Source organism: Arvicola amphibius, chromosome 6 (genome assembly GCF_903992535.2).
Source record: "Arvicola amphibius chromosome 6, mArvAmp1.2, whole genome shotgun sequence".
Classification (NCBI taxonomy): domain Eukaryota; kingdom Metazoa; phylum Chordata; class Mammalia; order Rodentia; family Cricetidae; genus Arvicola; species Arvicola amphibius.
In genome coordinates, this window is record NC_052052.2 from 108,146,409 (window position 1) to 108,164,960 (window position 18,552).

Consider the following 18,552-nt stretch of genomic DNA (forward strand, 5'->3'; position numbering starts at 1 on the left):
CAAATTGGCGCCAACGTGGCCAACTAAAATCCACCTAAAACCTGAGAGAGTTTGGGAAGAAATTCTAGGCAAAAAAACAAAAAACAAAACAAAAAACAGAGGTAAGCATGGCTTAACACTGTGGCTCCTTTAAAAGAGGTTTTCCTGATTCAGAGATAGCAGAAAAAAGTTGCACGGTTTTGAAATGGCAGCTTTCTGGGCCATGCTGTCAGCCTGAATTCTGACTCTTTCAAGAGGCCAAGCATTTAAATGGGATCTGTGAACAGAATGCTACAACTTGCTTAATGGAGACATAGATCCACTGTGTGCCTAAAAATGGGGCAATGTGCTTGGCTCTCAGAGGCAACCAACATGCCTCAGGCATGTTGGATTGGACAGAGAAAGCAGGCAGGGCTACATTGTCTCTAACCATGCCCACTTATCATAAAAAAAACCCCAGTTCTGGTTAGAAAAGAATTACAGATATGTAATAAAGAAAAATCCAGATGGAAAAGACCTCTAAATGGGTCATAGTATTGAATAAGTGTATGTAGGCTTGGAAGAGAGAAAAAAAGAGTAAAGAGACACTAAATATAATATAAAGAGTACAGATAGTCATAGATTAAAGGAGTAAAGATAATAAATATTAAACTTGTAGAAAAATAATAGAGTAAGAAAAATAAACCATGTAAAGATGGAAAATATATAGAGAATCTGGATTATATATACATTACTGTGTTTTCTTTGAATTTTTTGACTGTTAAGGACCTAAGATCAGAGAGACATTTCATTGTACAGGCTGCTAAGCTAAACCAACATATATATCTTAAAGGTGTCTTGACTTCAAAATTTGGGTCTAAGGATATGCTGCTTTGGAAAAGAGGTTCTTTTTTTGTTTCCACAAAAGATGAGAACCTGTGGATTAATTCTAGACTAATGTGGTTTTATGTACTAAGACCCCTAAAAAGGTAATTGTTAACACACCAAAAATTAATTTGCCTGATAAACAACAGGAAGTAGTTTGGAAGGAACTATGCCCAAATTCCCTAAATGATTGTTTATAAATGTTTGTTTATATTTAAAGGGGGATATGCAATAGAGATTTGTATTGGTATGGATCTTAGTTTATTGATACAAATTTTAGGTCAGTTTTGTTGTACTGTGTATATGTATTTCAGACCTGCTTGTTAAAGTTTATTGCAACCACAAAATCAGTGCATTTCCAAATTCATTCATAGTCGAGGGCAGAGTGGCATCAATACTGAGTCACTGGGCATGCATGTGCCCAGTTGAGACTGAATATGGCAACACTCTGCCTTCTGGTTTCAACTCCCACACTGTAAACAATGTTATTTATCATGGTCTACTCAGTATCACATTTTTTTTTCATTTTTTCCCCATTTTCACTGTTTAACAGTGACCCCCAGATATGGGGCTAAAGAGCTCTGAGCCCAGAAGATTATGATGTGTGGTACAGAAAATATCCAAACCATGAGTTATATAATCTTAGTTCAGTTATGAGTTATGGTACATGCAATTCAATGTCAACAAATCAAAAATATATTTATTAAATTAGCTCTGTATAAACAAGGCTATATATTAACTGGATGGTAAAAATGTGCCCAGATGCTCACAAGAACATAAGCTTACATTTTCCCCCAGGAGTAATGGCTTAGTATTTGCTAATTCAGTGTTCTTGGCAACTTTAAAGAACGTAACAACTGTGAATAACAAGAATCAACTGTACTTTATTTAATACCAAGTGACAACAAAGGGGAATAAATATAGAGAATTCAAAAAGCACAAAATTAATTTGCAGAGTCAGGGACAGACAAATGAGCGTTTCTTGCTACTTTGTAGTTCTTGGTTCTTAAATGGATGGTGAGAGACCACAGATGCATCGCCTGAACCCCTATTATCCTCCTGCTTGCTGCAACTTGGGAGGTATTTTGGTGCTTCTGTGACCAAATTCAAGCGAAATTAAGATCTTCTCTGATGCTGACTTCAGTAATAATGTTCTATTTTTTCAAATAGGTATATGTCACAATACAGCATTATGTAATAATGCATAGAGTCTGATGAATCTTTATGTACGTGTTCACCCACAGATCACCATCTAGACCAAGGATTAGAGGATCTCACAATATTTTAGGCTTGAGACACACATTATTATGCCTGGTGAGTGATCAATGACCTCACCCTTATGAGAGGTATGACTGCCAACATCTATAACTCTGGTATGGCTTGCTGGGTTTTTTTTCTTTTCTTTTTCAGTGCTGGGAATAGAACCCAGGCCAGGGCTGTGCATGTTGAATCCAAGGCCAGAATTCTACTACTAAGCTACACCTTGAAGTCCAAGAACACAGTTTTTCTTTCTTTTAGCTCTCATTAATATGACCACTTTGAGCTGGGTGTGGTAGTTCTCACCTGTAATCTTTACCCTTGGAAGCTCCATGAGAAAAGGCTGCTGTGAATCTGAGGTCAGATTGAGTTCCCAACCTAACTTAGGCTACAGAAGGAGACCCCATTTAAAAAAAGCAATATAAAACAAACACCATAGCCAAACAGGAATAAAATATACACAATGGCATTCAATTTGAAAACATGTACATGTATAGGAAAAGCAAAGCTATTCCTGTCTGCCATGGTGAAAAGAACTATAATATCAACAAATTAACTGGCCATTTGAAAATCACTAGTGTGGAACCCAAGTTTTGAACAAGGCTTCTTTAGTCATTGGACAAATACATTTATGGACAGTCACTCCAACAAATTTCAAGTCTGTGTCTTCCGAATACTATTTTGGCTTGCCAATATTATAATATCTTTAGGAATCAAATGTGCCTACTATAAGGGCTTTCTCCAAGACAAACCCGATTTGCAAGGTGATTTTCATCTAGGTTTGCCTTCTTCGTTCTGTTTTCAGGTAGCACTACTTTTGAACCAAAGTCACCTGCCAAAGTATTTGCTATCATGGGCGTGAGAAAAATCTTTAAAGTAGGCATTTGTTTTAAATGTTTTTTAAAAACTACTACATTATTTTTATTATTATAAAGACTGTTATGCTATAATGAACTCAGAAATCAGCCAGTCCTTCCTTCTACCACATGGGTCCCAGGAATCAGGTTGCTAGGCTTAGTACAAATACCTTTTCAGATGAACTGCCTTACTGCCTCTGCTCCTTTTAGAAGATTTATTTATTTTTGTAGGTGTATGAATGCTTTGCCTACATGTACGTGTGTGTACTACTTGCATGCAGTGTCTATGGAGGCCAGAAGAGGATACTGGAGCTCCCAAAACTAGAATTACAACTGGTTGTGAATCTCCTTGTGGGTGCTCTTAGCCACTGAACCATCTCTTCAGGCATTTTGGGATTTTCTTTGTTTGCTTGAGACAGTCTTACTATGTAGCCCAGGATGGTGTTGAACTTGCAAGCCTTTTGCTATAGAGTTTAAAGTACTAGAATTACAAGTGTGTAATGCCACATTCAGAAGTGAAATGTGTGTGATCTCTCTCTCTCTCCTACCTACCTATATATCTGTCTGTCTGTGTTGAATTGTGTATGTGTTATAAATAGTATAAAATAGTGTTAAAAATAGTATAAATGATATAAAAGACAGTCTTGATCTTACATTATACATTGATCTTTCATAGCTGTTTGCTATGAAAGGACCCTGAGCTGCTTCCCTGTTTTATCCATTGGCAGATGCATGTTTCTAAATGCAGGTAATTCATTTCCTCCCCTTAGGGAAGGGTTCTTGCCCTGCCCACAACTCAGTCATCACAGAGTTGCCGTAGCTACAAAGCAACAAATCAGAATTACACATAGAGGGGAGGGTACACTTCTCACCACCTTGACTAATAGAGACTAATAGAGACAAGCCCTTGCACGTGGGCCCATTGTTAAGAGGGTCATTTGGGATGTGGATAGTTGTCATGGTGATGATAAGTCAACATAAGAAGAAGGAAAAAAAAAAAACTCAAAACTTAGTTGAAATAAATATTTAGAAGGAGAAAGGACTGAGAAAGGAAAAGAAACCCATGTAAGTATTTGAGAGCCTGGAGATTAGGTTTTAGACATTTGGCCTTTAAAATGACGTGTTGGCCAGAAACGACTGCCAGTTATTGTGCCTTTCAAAGTGATTAAAGTGTGATCGTGCCCAAAGCTGGATGAGACACTGGTTGGTATGTTCCCCACATATGTATTGGGGACTTCAACAAATTCGTTAGGTTGTGTCCCCCCCCCCCTCTCTCTGTGTGTGTGTGTGTGTGTGTGTGTGTGTGTGTGTGTTTATTTTCAGGTTGTGACACTGTGGCTTTTCTGGAGAGATGATAAAGGATGGGTCATCTAGGGCAATGGTTCTCCCTCTTCCTAGATTCTCGTGAGCAGAGGGTTTGACATGTATTCCAAATCTTGAGAGACAAGTAAGACAACCACCTTCACTCCCATATCTAAAAGAATCTTTTGTCTGGGTTTGGTTTCCTCTTCTATTCCTCCCCAGAGGACTTGAGGAGTGAGAAGCAGAGATGAGAAACACCCAGCTGAGGTGTCAGGAAGCCAGTGGATGCAGGCCACCAGGAAATCCAGGGAGTATGAAGATAGAGTGCAGTATCTCATGAGTGTGGTGCTGGGGGAAAGACATTGACAGCTTGAAGGGCCAGTTGGCATGCAGCAGCTGGTCTCTTGTGCCAGCTTAACAAGGGGATCTCTCAAATCAACACAAGAGGATGTTTGTATTGAATGGATAGGCAAGCCAGGAGCCTACAGTTCTCACAGAAAGGCCCATCTTCATTGAGGCAAATATCTCAGAGGTGACTTAATACCAGTGTGTGTTAAGGATGTGGTTCCTTCAAGAGCACCCTACAGTGTCTCCTCTAGTGCTACTCCTCTGGAAGCAAATGTTATACTCGGTTAAACTCTGGAGCCCAGGTTTGAATTCAGCATCTGTCTTTATTCTCACAACCTCTCTAGCATGTTCAAGGATGCCCAGGCTTCTTGCCTGTTCCCTCCCAGGTGTCTCACCCTACTTGCTTCAGAAACAAGCTGTCTGAACAGCTGACTTTCTCTTGAATCATGTCTCCCCAGAAGTCATTCTATGTCTACAGGAAGACTCCTCAAACCTCTTTAATTTGCAAACAGGAAATCCAGAAGTCCAATCATTCCAAACTACCCTTCTTCCAGACAAGAGCGGGATGTAAGCTTAGAATTGGTGTCTGTGAGGGTGGCAGGCAGGGGACACTTCTGTCTTCATGCCTAGCACACAGCTTTCCAAATGTTCTGCCTAACCAAGGTGACTTCTTGAACTTCCTTTGCTTCTCTGATGACCAAACCATGTTTGTCAACCTAAATAACAAGTGGAGAGAGATTCATAAAAGATACAGAATCCTGTGTAGAATAGCAATGTCAGGGAGAAGCATTTAAAGGCAATTGAACAGGACAGAAGGAGTGGTTCTGAAGTAATTGTCCTTGACTACCAGGACTGAGAATACGGCTGGGGTCAGTCAGATAGGCAGTTTCTACACAAGTATCCTACAGACTATGCTTTTTGTAAAGTAGCTGTGGCCATTGCTAGAATTTGACACAAGCAACCCCATTTGTGTTTCTCTCTCACTCTCTGTATGTATGTGTGTGTGTGCATACATGTTCTTGAGTGGGTGGGCAAGTGTGGAGTGTGTATATGCTCATATGTGTGCAAGTATGTCTGTGTGTAGAGGGCAGAGTTTGACAATGGTTATGCTCCGCATTACTGTCTCCCTTAATTTTTGAGACAGGGTCTCCCACTGCATGTGGAGCTCACTGATTTCACTAGAGTAGCTAACCAGTAAGCTCCAATAATCATCTTGTCTCTATCTCATTAATAGGATTCAAGGGCATGCTGCCATGCCTAATTTTTTATGTGGATGCTGGGGATTGGAACCCAGACCCTCATTTTTGTGAGGTAAGTTCTTTAGCAACTAAGGTATCTCCTCAGTATCTTCATTTTTGATTCTAACTACTTTCATGTGCCTCAAAGGTTTTGTCAGCAGGGGCTAAAAGAAAGGTGAACAAAGGTGACGTAATAGACATGACAAAGTGGGCAGAGCAAAGCCCGTGGGGCCTCAATCTTACTCAAGGAACCACAGCAACTAAGGAATGCTGAGAGTTGGAGAAATAGCCTTTCCCAGGGAAGAGCACACCAACTGGCTGTCCAATACCAAATGGTCAGTACTGAAAACATACATACAAGCAACATGGTACAGACTGAGTATATAAATACATGTAATAACAATTAATAAAAAGAGAGACCATGGATTTGAAAGATAATGGGGAGGGGTCTGTGGGAGGGTTGGAAGGAGGAAAGGGAAAGGGATGCTGTAATTATGTTATAATCTAAAACAAAACAAAAAACCCAAGAATCATTTGCAAATAGAGACTTTTCTAGAAACTTTCCAGTCATAATGACTCCCAAAGACAAAGACAAGTAGGAAACTGTTATGATTCTAGCACTCATATTGGACCAGGGCCTTGTTGTGTTCATTAAATAAATATAGCAGCTTTGTAGGGCAGGTATGATAGAAGCAAGGCCTCATGGTTTTCAGAATAGTTGTGTTTTCTACATTTCCTACCTCTCTTCTCATTGTGTTTGGGGGAGAGCGTGTAGATTCCCACTCTTTCCTGAGCAGCCTTCTACACCTTCTCACTTCATCTGCTGACTGCTGTAGTAATAGGATGGGATAGGGAGCTGTGAAGTTATGGGGCTCAATGGAACCACGGCTCGTCAGTGCCTCGTCAGTGCGCATGGTGGGTGTGGAGAAGCCCATCCAAGAAAACTACATGGAAGTATGTGCTTGACTACACTGAGGTACTTGTTCTAGCAGCTAGGGTGGAGTGCAGCAGGTCTAGCCACTCCACATATGGACAAACTGGGAAAAAAGACAGTGCTTAAGCTAAAATCTTCCACATTTCAAAGTTTATACAATTTTAGGAAATCTTAAGAGACTATATTAGATATTCTTTTATTGTATTTCCTTTATATTCAGTGGGGAAACTACCACACTTGCTGGATTTTATCTAAATCCAACAATTCCTAGGATCCAGTGTTTGTCTATAGACTTAATCAACAGTAGTATGGGGCCACGAGGGCAGCTGACCTAATTTCATGCCTGTTGTCGCACTTAAACAAACTGACAAAAAACTACAGAGGGGAAAAAGGATTGATTTGATTTATAATTCTGGACTACAGTAGTCCATCCTTGTGGGGAATCAAGGCAGGACCTTAAAGCAGCTAGTTATATCACATTTGGGAGGAGAGAGAATAAAAAGCTCAGCTTGCTGCTTTCACTTTTACACAGTCCAGGACCCCTGTCTAGGGAATGGTGCCACCCACAGTAGGCTAGATCTTCTACCAACAATTAATTTACCAGTTCCCCCATAGGCATGCCCACAGGACATACAAATGTAGACAATCTCTCAACGATACTCTCTTCCTAGGTGACTCTTGGTTGTGTCACATTGAAGATTAAAGCTAACCATTGTTGCCAGGGTTTCCATCTCGCCCGGTACCCCAGCTGTTTGGTCCCCCAGCTGTTTGGTCCCAAGAAAATCACACAGAGGTCTACATTAACTATAAACTGATTGGCCCATTAGCTCAGGCTTCTTAATAACTCTTATAACTTATATTAGCCCATTATTCTAGTATATGTTAGCCACATGGCTCAGTACCTTTTTCAGCGAGGCAATCACATCTTGCTTTTTCTGTGGTGGGCTCACAACTGCACACCAAGATTTCCTCTTCCCAGAATTCTCCTGTTCTCATTGACCTGCCTCTACTTCCTGTCCGGTTGTCTTCACCTATACTTCCTGCCTGGCTACTGGCCAATCAGCATTTATTTAAAATATAATTGACAGAATACAGACCAATGTCGCACACCAAACCATCATAGTGGCCTTTATGCTGTTCACTTGTATTCTATCTTCGGACAGCCTTAGACATTTATTAAAACATCAGTAGAGAGGTGTTCTGAAGACAATGATGGAGGTAGAGGGCAGGGGCTCTTTGCAATTACTCAGCTATCTTAAGGAAGAAGGTACCAAGCACGAGGAAAAATCATTTGTGGACAGGCATTCTCAAATGAGCAGGAATATGCTAAGTGTTGTCTTCTAGGTTTAAGTACTTTCTGTGTGGTAGACATAGTACTAGGGAGCACAGTCCAGGCCCTGTGAGTTCAGTTGGGGCGATCAGGGAAAGAAGCCAGCAATCACAGCACAGTATGATGAATGTTAAACGCGTTGCCATCACATCTACTACAGAGCCAGGCTTTCGAGTTTGGAAAACACTGCAGGGGTCATAGAAACATCTAAGGAACTAATGACAAGCAAAGGGTGTGCCAGGGAGGATGGTGAGAGCTGGGTGTGGAGAATGGAGTGACAGGCCACTGAGCTAGGCTAGGACATAGAAGATGACAGGCAGTCACCCAAGGTTTGCCCCCAAAAAAGTTGTAATCTGATTTATATTTTAGAGCAATGACTGTGGCAGCTGTGGGAGTGGAGGTATCAAGGCTCTTAGACCAACTAGAGGCTGATATTAGTGTAAGAGTTCTCTAGAGAAACAGAACTGATGGAATGTGTATACACACACATGCATACATATATACTTACACACACATATAAAAGCACACGTACATAATAAAAGAGGGTTTATTGGATTGGTTGTACAGTAAGAGCAGAGTAGTCCAACAATGGTTGTCTGTTTGCTGGGGAGGCCAAAAGCATGGTCATTTCTCAGTTCATAAAGCTGGTTGCCTCAACAGTCCCAATCTGTCACTGAAGGCCTGGAAGACTCCCAGAGAGTTGCTTGTCTTTAGTTCATGTTGGAAGGTTGAAGAAGCTGGGTTGCAATATCATCAAATGATGACAGCATAATTGACAGCCACAGAGTTGATACACTCACCAGCAGGGATGAGAGGTGAGCAGGCAAGCAACACTGGTTTATTACTTGGATCTCTTTCTATCTGGGTTATCTCTAAAAGAGTCCACCTACTCTAGGGAAGGGTCATCTCCTTTCAGGTAATTCTTCCTGGCTGTGAACTCACAGACCTGCCCAGTGATATTCTCTTAGTTGATTCCCAGATTCAATCAAGTCCAACAATTGAGATTAGCCATCACAGGCTGTTACATTGATCATGACCGTAGATCACAATGGGGTGGGAGAGGTGACAGAGGGAAATGGTTAGAATTGTTCCAGTCATGTCACTGCTCAGAAGGTACCTTAGAGCACCACTTGGAGCCTGAGCCTGCTTCAAGCTGTTCTCCTTAACTCTTTATGTATCTTCCAGCCTCTGTGGCTGCAGAAGAGAATAGCTGGGATCCTTCCGTAAGGATGTCATTGCAGAAGTGAAGCCATGTTTCTGAAACTCCCCAATAAAGCAAAGACTCTGCCTTGCTTGATGAAACTATTAAGAGGGAAAGTGGGTTCATCTATGGAAGGTGGGTGTGATGGTTAATGTTGATTGCGATTGCCAACTTAACAGAATCTCAAATCACCTGAGAGATGGGCTTCAGGGCATGCCAACAGCAGTAGAGTACCCTCTGATTGAATTAATTGAAGTGGAAAGATGGCCCCACCATGGGTGACACATTCCCTAGCTGGGATGCTGAATTGTACAAGTAGAGAAAGGGAGCTGAGCAGCATTCATTGCTCAGCATTCATTCCTTATTGTGGATGTCATGTGACAAGCTTCTTCTGACTCCCACCACCTTGACTTCCTGCCATAGCAGACTGTATCTTTAGACTGTGAGCTAGAATCAGCCTTTTCTTCCTAAATTTGCTTTTGTGAAGGCCGTTATCACTGCAGCAGCAGGAAAAGAAATGAAGACAGCGGGGTTAGGCTCCAGGAACTTTGTACTGCAGAACTGGAACTCTCCGGGGAGCTGAGCTTCTAATGATGGGTTAATGAGTGGGACTGAAGGAAAGGAGGAGGCTCCAAAACCAGCTGGCTGCCCCATGAAGACTGTGAACACTTGATCCCCAGAGTCAAACAATCTTTATCCACTCCTGAGTTTGCCTCAAGGCCAGCAGCGCCTACCAGATTTATGAACCAGAGAGTACATGCTGCAGATTTACAATGCTTTGGCTTCAGCAGGGAGCCTGGAATTCCTTCAGAACTAAGTCGGTGGACATCCCTTTGTGGGGCTGATGCTTTCAAGGCCCAGGAGAGAATTCCTGTGATGGTGTTTCTTCAGCATCCCACCTCAACACTCTACAGCATTCTGTTATTTCTGGCATCTCTACTTGGCAAGCGTTACCTCCTCTGAGCTGCATGGCAGACCTCACTTTGACCACAGCATTTCATTGACTCAGACGGAGCTGGGGCCGTGACACTTCAAGCGGTGTCTAGATCCAGGACAGTGACTTTGACAAAGGCAATGCTGAAGTCATGTCCATGGGACAGTCCTGGCTAGAATATCCTGTGGCTAACCTAGTCAGCTTCAGTTCTGACTATCTGGATTTATAGACCTGGGAACACACAGCCAGTCACTGGATGCTGAAGACCATGTGGAGAAAAGAGCAATAACAGCAACAACAAAAAGCAAAACAGTGTAATGGTTGTAAGATAAACCTTTTTTGTTTTTTATTTTTGAAGTAGGGTCTCTTGTAGCTCAGTCTGTTCTTAAATTCACTCTGTAGCTTAGGTTGACCTTGAACTATCTGATCCTCTTAATTCTACTTTGCTAGAGCTGGGATTATAGGAGTGCGCAACCACATTCAAGCATTACATTGAAGCCTCTAGTATTCTTGGCAAGCATCCTACCAAGCAAGCTGCATTCCCAGCCCTGTTCTACATTTTTATTGGAAAATCTCACACATTCATAAAAGGAAGCAGACTATGGTAAGAATCCCCTGTAAATACCACTCTCTACCGTCATTGCCAAGTGTTATCATAGCCAACTCTATTTACATCAAAGGGCAGGGTCTCATTCTGTAACCCAAGCTGCCCTGGAAATCCTTAAGAGTGCAGGTTGGCCTTGGACTCATGGCAAGTTTTCTTTCTCAGCTTCCCAAATGCTGAAAGTGAGTCACTACACCTGACTTTTGATTCCCTTATTTTAACAAATATATTTGTTATTTTTAAATTTTATTTTTTGTGTGTGTGCACACATGTGCATGGATGTGCAGACCATAGCACATGTATGGAGGTCAGAGGACAGTTTTTAGGAGCTATTTTTCACCATGTGGGCTCAATGGGTTTAACTGAGTTCATTAAAGTTGGTGGCAAAAGCCTTTACTCACTGGGTCGTTTCACTGGCTCCAAGGAATCATTTTCTATGGGCGTCCCTGGAAGTCACCTTTTTATTGGGGTTCCCAGGATGCACCCTCAGTGTAACCTCACCCTCTCTTGAATGAACACAGCTTCCTGTTCTAGAACCTACTGTGTTGGGGATATGAAGTGGGGAACACAAGAGCAAATCCACACGTCCAGATGGAGAAAGTGAGTAAATGGTCCAACTTATCAAGCCACATGTTGCTTGGGTTGTTGTTGTGCAGACAATAGTAATAATATAATAGATAATAGCTCTAATGCGACGTAGTAGAACTAATACTATGTATTGGGCCCTTCATGAATTTTGTTTAACTTTCACACAGTTAAATAATTATGAGGCAAGAACTATTCTTATACCCATGTTCCAGATGAGGAAACAAAAACTTTAAGACTGGAGAGATAGCTCAGTGGTTAAGAACACTGGCTTTTTCCAGAGGATGTGCGTTCAGTTCCAAGCACCCATACCAGGAGGCTGACAACTGCTCATAACTCCGATTTCAGGGGATCAAGTATCTGCAGGCCTCCTCTGGGCCCTGCATGCCTGTGATACAAACACCCCTTCACACCTTCACAAACACAGACAAATAAATAAATAAATACATTTTAAGACGGAGAAAGTCTTTAGGAAGTAATGAGTTGCCCGATGCTATCCACTTGGTAACAGGGCTAGACCCAAACCTTGAACCCCCACTGGCCCCTCACCTCAAGAAACCATAATGTGAGGTCTCTGAGGGCTGAGATTATGACAAAGTTTTCTGCTGTTCTCAACCAATGGCCACCGACTGAATCCTATGTTCCCTGAGGTTACTTTAACAAAATAGGCAAAATATTTAAACAAAATGGACGGTGCTTCTTGTAAGGATTTCATAAATCTTTATGCTCCTTAGAGCATCCTTTCCAATTTTGAGCAACATCAACTCTTTTCTCCCTGATCCGGCCGCCACTTCCCTCCATTACCTTTTCCGGCCATCTGAGTGCTGAGCTAAAGCCCAAGTGGCCAAGAGAAAGCCACTCAGATCTCCTCCAGACAAGAGCCTTCAGCAATTGAATCAAAGTTTTACAAAAAAAGTGCTGAATTCCATCTTACTTAGGAAGGAAAACACAAACAGACGCACGGCTGCCCCTTAAGTTTGCTTTTTGGTTTGTGTCATTGTTCAGACATGTTTTGCACTCCCCGACAAAGGCTGTAGTTAAATTAGAAACTGGCTTAAATGCCGGGTTATTTGTGTGTGTGCCTCCTGATAGTGGCTGGCTGGCTGGGGCTATTTTTTTTTCCTGAGCAACCAGCGAAGGTGAGCTTTATATAGAGCAGGAGGGTATGTGCAAAATGCAAGGTGTTCAGGCTAGACTTGACTTTATTTAGACAGTCTGTTTCTTCACAGTTTCCTCCCTGGAGGACTCTTGGCTCTCTCTCTAGACGGCCTGCGTGTGGTAAGACAAAGCAGAATGTGGAGGACTGGGGGAGGGATTAACTTCAAGATCGGGCAATAATAGATTTTTGTTATGAGAGTGATTGCCTCATTCGTATTTGAAATTCCCATGTAGTACAGTTTGATTAAATATTTATACGATCCAGGTTACCCTCATCTCCCCAGATGGTAGATCTTCTTCAAAGCATCATTCATTCAAGGAAGAATAAAAATATACCCAGACCATTTGATCAAAGACAAAAATTCAGAAACAGAGGCAATTGGTACATCAAAGATTAATGTGAGAAAATATTTGATAGCATAATACCTTCAGTTTATATAGTAATTGCTGAGGCATTCTGTGGAGACAAGTCTGTAGAGAAGTTCATACACTTTAGAATGTTTCTAGGGCATAGTGGCACAAGTGCCATCTCAGAACTTGGGACAGAGAGGTAGGAAGAGTGGGTTCGAGGTCAACTTGGGTTATGTGAGCCCCATCTTTTTATTTTATTCTTTAAAGTATGCTTTATGTAATGCTGAGTTCTGGCTATGAGCCCTGATCTCCTTGACAATGAACTCCTAGAAGAGAATGATAAGACATATTGTCTATGATTTACCTATGTCATCATGAAAACAAGCATCATTCTTTGGCTGGAGCAGTGGCGACATCCTGCAGCATCTCTCCCAGCCCCAAGATAGAGACTTCAGACAGGATGCCTTCATCATTTGTAAACTGAAAAATAAACAGACAGCTGTTGATTCAGCCATGCTGAAAATATCACAGCCATCTCCAGAGAGGGAGATCTGTGTTTTAGACTCCATTCAGCAAATATTTTGGAGCCTTTTCCTACTTTCAGATTGGTTTCTTCACGTAGGTTTGTTTGGAATTTAAAGAAGAGGACCAAGGGCTCTGAACCCGAGTCTGTCAGGAACAGTATCGTTACTGTAAGAGCTCCAGAGAGAATGCAGTCTCTCTTCAAAGGGGACGTTCAGGCAGACCCACAGGACAGATGCAGGCTTTTCCTGAGTCCAGTGGAAACCTGAGGATGTGGAGGCCCTTTCCTTCCCTGGTCCTGCCAGATAGAAGCCTTGTCCCTCACATGGAACCAGCTGCTTTACCAAGGAGCTGGCCAGAATCCTACGGAGGAGGAGGCTTTGTGGCTCCTTTGGGGCAGGGGCACTTGTGGGCCCTCAGTGTTGTAGTACTCTGTTATCCATAAACACGCTGTCCAACATTTTCCCTGCTCTGGTTACATCCTCTGCACCGGTCATGGCCATTTAATTAACTTAGTGTGCTTACCCACCCTAGTCAGTGACCCCAGAGATATGTCTGTCTGTCTCTGCCTTCCCAGTACTGGGATTTCAAGTGCACCTCATGCCTGAATTTTATATGTTGGTTCTGGGGATCAAACTTAGGTTTACATGCTTGCATGGCAAGCACTTTATGGCCCCAAACCATCTCCTTAGACTGACCTTGAACTTCTGCTTCTCTTGTTTCTACCTCCAGAGTGCTTGCGTTATAAGTGTATGCTGCTGTATCTAGTTGAGCTGCCCCCTTTCCAGATATGCCTGCCCCTGGTGGCAGCATCCAGAGGCGGCTCGTGGTATCTTGTGTCACCACAATAAGCTGAAAGTTAGATACACCATTGAATTGATGCTCCCTGGGTCTTCTGGGAGACCCCAGGCAGGTACTCTTCTCAGTCTTCTTCTCCAAAGGACCCGACTTCTAGGGCCTTACTGTAAGGTCAGGATGGTCTTCCCCCAAGTCAGACTATTCAATGGGATGTCTTATGATCCTCTTCCTTAGCATGGCGTGATAAGAGAGGGAATGGGGAAAAAAGGAGGCGCTCTGAACATCTCTAAGAATAAAGATACTACAAACTATCGTACCCAGTTTGATGGGCCAAATGGGCAGTGAATTATGCCACCTAAAAGCTCAGGGAGAGAGAGGTCCCTTTAAGCCTGGAGTTCCTTTTGACATGTTAGGTTGACTTTGCTCCTGAATCACAACAAGACAGTCTCTACTCTCAGAAGAAATTGCCTTTGATCCATTGTTTGGCAGTTGTTCCACAACTCTCAGATCTGATGTGCCCACAGGCTTCCCTCGGTCAGAAAACAGGACATGCTAGGGAGGTGAAATACTTAGTGGAGCTGAGTTCCAAGGGAAGTCCTGGTCATTAGAGAGAAAACGGCCCTCCGGAAAGACGCCAAGTTCCTTGTAATGCACAAAGTTGCTTTGATGTAAGTTTTTTATTGGGTGCAGTGTGAAGGCACAAGAGTGGACTGGGGGAACCTCTGGATTCCAATGCACAGTTTCACATCTGGGTGGGCAGAGAAAGCCCAGAGGAGGCCAAGGAAATATTGCTTAATTATCAGGTGTCACAACACAGAGTTGAGAGCTATTTGTCACCAAAGATGTACCAACAGAAACCCAAAGACCAAGTGACCTGGAGTCCATGCTGTCTGAATCTTTAATGCTTGTGACCTATCATGCTCGCCCCATTAGCTGCCCCCTGTTGCTCATTTGCTGCCCCTCTTTGCTAGGAGAATGGCAGGCTGTTCATCGGTGTCGAGGTAGCTGCTGCTGTGCTGTGACATGAGGGGACACTGAGAGGTAGAACATTTGCTGGCAAAGGCAGGGAGGCCCAGGCTTAAAAGATCCATTTGGAAGGTAAGGTGAGGCATGGAGGGTAGGTTCTGGGTGCTGAGTGTTTCCAGTTAAGTAATATTCTACAGTGCTAAAACAGAATAAACTTTGTGAGCCTGAAAATTCTCTCTCTCTCTCTCTCTCTCTCTCTCTCTCTCTCTCTCTCTCTCTCCTACAGTGCTGAAAGAGAATAAACTTTGTGAGCCTGAAAAATTCTCTCTCTCTCTCTCTCTCTCTCTCTCTCTCTCTCTCTCTCTCTCTCTCTCTCTCGTCTATACATGTGAGGGTTTACATGCTCAGAGGTCAGAAGAGGGCATTACGTGTGCTGATTTATCCATTCCAGCTTTATTGAAACGGGGTCTCTCACTGAACCTGGAACTAAACTGACACCCCACAACCCTAGTGATCCTGTCTCTGTCCTGTCCCCACCTTGCTGGAGTTACAGTTGGGTCAGTGACTACACCTGGCTATTTACATTGGAGTTTGAGCTCTGGTCCTCATTCATATTTGTGAAATAACTGCTCTTACATGCCGAACCAGTGCCCTGACGGTGCTGCTCATAGAGCCAAGCCTGGTGGCACCTTGACTTCTCCACGGCAGTTTTCCTAAGGCTGGAAACTGTGGTTGTTTCCCGGCAGGCTTCAGGGAACCCACAAACTTCTTGAACTCGATCCAAAACATGCTGTGCCTGAGTGTTGCCCTGGGTCCAGGGTCTAGTGAAAGGGCTTTTGTGAACAAAGCATTCTCTGAAGGGTGAGGAACTATGGCGAGTCTCATCACATAGGGATCTTGTGACCTGCCAACCTCCTGGATTCTGTAAGTAACTTCTTGGGATTGCCCTGTATTTCCTTCAGGGCGGAAACAAAGACTCCACTTGTCTCCAAATTTGGAACAATTTATTCTACTTCCAGATTGCTTATTTGGGCATTTTTTGCGCATGCGTGTGTGCATGCGTGCGTGCGTGCGTGTGTGTGTGTGTGTGTGTGCGTGCGTGTGTGTGTGTGTGTGTGTGTGTGTGTGTGTAATCTGTAGGAGAAGGGAGAAAGACCGCATTCTCTAAGAGTGCTGTATGTGTGTGCCCATGCCTGTGAGTGTGCAGAAACCCCTAAGCAGAGGACTTTGACTCTTAGAGCTGGCCAGTGTTTCTTTCCCTTTCCTTCTTTATGTTTGCACAGTGTCTCCACTTTGAAGACCTGCCTTGCCATTACTTCAGAACCCTGTCTGCTGCCCTCTGATCCACACAGCCGTTCAGGGGATGGCTCCGATCCCGCGTGTGCCAGCAACTGGGGCCAACTGCAACAGTGGAAACCAAGACCGCTCTGGAAAAATATTTGTTTAATTAGCAGAAATGATCTGTGATCCGAATCCATGTTTAACTGCCTGGCCCACGGCCAAGGCTGATGAATTTCCCTTCAGGGCTGTGTTTGGTTTTGAGTTGGGTAGTGGTGTTGGGCTCTGCGACTTGTACCCTGGAGTAGGGAGAGGCTCGGCTCTGCTCAGATATGAAATGTTTTCCTGACAGGCAGTGCCAGGTACACATGGGGTAAAGTAGAAGGGTGGGCTAGTTAGTGTCAGCTCCCGACAGTGCCATGAGGATTTAGTTTTGCCATGACAGGTAATTCCTCATGAGGGTGCAGACATGTTGCATTGTGGGTGTGTGAGGGATCTTGGGAAGAATGCAGCATCTGAAAGAAAAGACTTGTGAGACCTATAAATGGGGTTGTGTGACTTCTGTCTCTGCATGTGTTGTAGGAAAGGGGACCTTTTGGGTCCTTAGAGAAGACGTTACTGATGTAACAGTGTGACATGGGGGAAGAGTGGATGATCCCAGGGAAACCCCTCAGACTTGACCATAAACCAGAATGACCTATGAAAATGCCAAGGATGAGCCAAGAACATTTCAGAGAGGGAGAAGACAAGCTCGGAACAGCACTGGGTTGTTCTGTCCTGTGTAGGGTTGTTCTGAGGATAGTTAGAGCTTTAGAGATAGCCCTACCTACTCCCAGCCTCTGCAAACTGGCAGAGGCTCTCAGGACTCTGGGGTTACTCAGGCCATTGTGGGTAAGAGTTCCTTGGGATGCTTTGAAGGTAGAATCCCCACTTTCCCAGGGACTTATAACAATGCAGGATTGTCTATGGCCCTGAGAGCTGGTCTAGGTATCCTGGAGCTTTCCTGATGCTCCCTGTTTCATTCACTCTCCTCCCTCCTTTGGCAGTCTGGCCATGAGCATGCACCCTGCACACTCTGACTGTGCTTCGGAAAGCCCATGGGGAAGCCCCCCTGGGGAGAGAGGGGGTGAGGTACCAATGTCTACCTGCCCCCTTCCTTCTCTAGGCGCTTTGTATTTTCCTTCTCCCTTCTCTTCCACATGTGAATGTAAGCTCAATGATTTGGCTAATCCAGCTAGCCAGCTTGGTCTCTGCCTCCTGAGTCCTAGGATTGCAGATGGGCCCCCATGCCCACCTGGCTTTTATGCGTGTGCTGGGGATTCCCACTCTAGTCCCCTTGCGTCTGCTGCAAGGGCTGGCCCATTGAGCTATTTCTGCAGACCCTGGTTTGTTCTCTGAGACAGTCTCTCCTAGGCCTGGAGCTTGGTTAGGCTCAGGGACAGGCCAGTAAACCTCTGGGATGGGCCTGTCTCTGCCTTCCCAGCTCTGGCATGACAGGAGGGCCACTATGCCAGCTTCTTTCCATCGATTCTAGATCCTTGTGCTTGCAAGGCAAACACTTTGCTGACTGAGCCAACTCTCCACGTTTTCTAATTTTAATATTCATAGTTTCTTCCCTCAGCTCACTCAGTCCTGGGGTATTTTTGTTTTTAATCTTTTCAATTACAAGTATCAGTTTTCTACCCATGCAAAGATTTCTATGAAATCTTCTTGGCTCAGTGGGGTGGCTTTGTCTTCTGTACTGTCTTACTCCTCTGGTACTTCTTCCTCTTCTGTTCTGAGAGGAGGTTTGGGGAGGGGAAAAGGAGGGAGGGAGGGAGAAAGGGGGAGGGAAAGGAGGGACACACACATACACACACACACACACACACACACACAGAGAGAGAGAGAGAGAGAGAGAGAGAGAGAGAGAGAGAGGGAGGGAGGTTAGCAATTGGAGGCTGGAAGTTGTAATCAGCAAAGGGGACCAAGGAGGAGGAGGCATGTGTGGGTGGTGGGGAGGTGGCCCACAGGGAAGGGACTCTCTGAGTCACATGCTGCCTTGGG

General features: G+C 43.8%; 1 long non-coding RNA gene across 10 annotated transcripts in view; it reads left to right on the top strand.

Annotated features, from left to right (window-relative positions):
* The window catches only part of LOC119816428, a 45,001-nt gene that overhangs the window by 24,461 nt on the left and 1,988 nt on the right, over positions 1-18,552 (top strand). For 3 of the 10 annotated variants that reach the window (XR_005285768.1, XR_005285772.1, XR_005285773.1), the window contains exons 2-7: positions 5,842-5,918; positions 8,770-8,924; positions 9,295-10,848; positions 11,370-11,448; positions 12,663-12,711; positions 15,234-18,258. This is a non-coding gene — a long non-coding RNA (uncharacterized LOC119816428). Of the gene's footprint in view, positions 1-1,976; positions 2,190-5,841; positions 5,919-5,993; positions 6,181-8,769; positions 8,925-9,294; positions 10,849-11,369; positions 11,449-12,662; positions 12,712-15,233; positions 18,259-18,552 lie in introns of those variants that run through there. The other 7 variants (XR_005285766.1, XR_005285767.1, XR_005285765.1 and 4 more) reach the window with 6 other exon arrangements.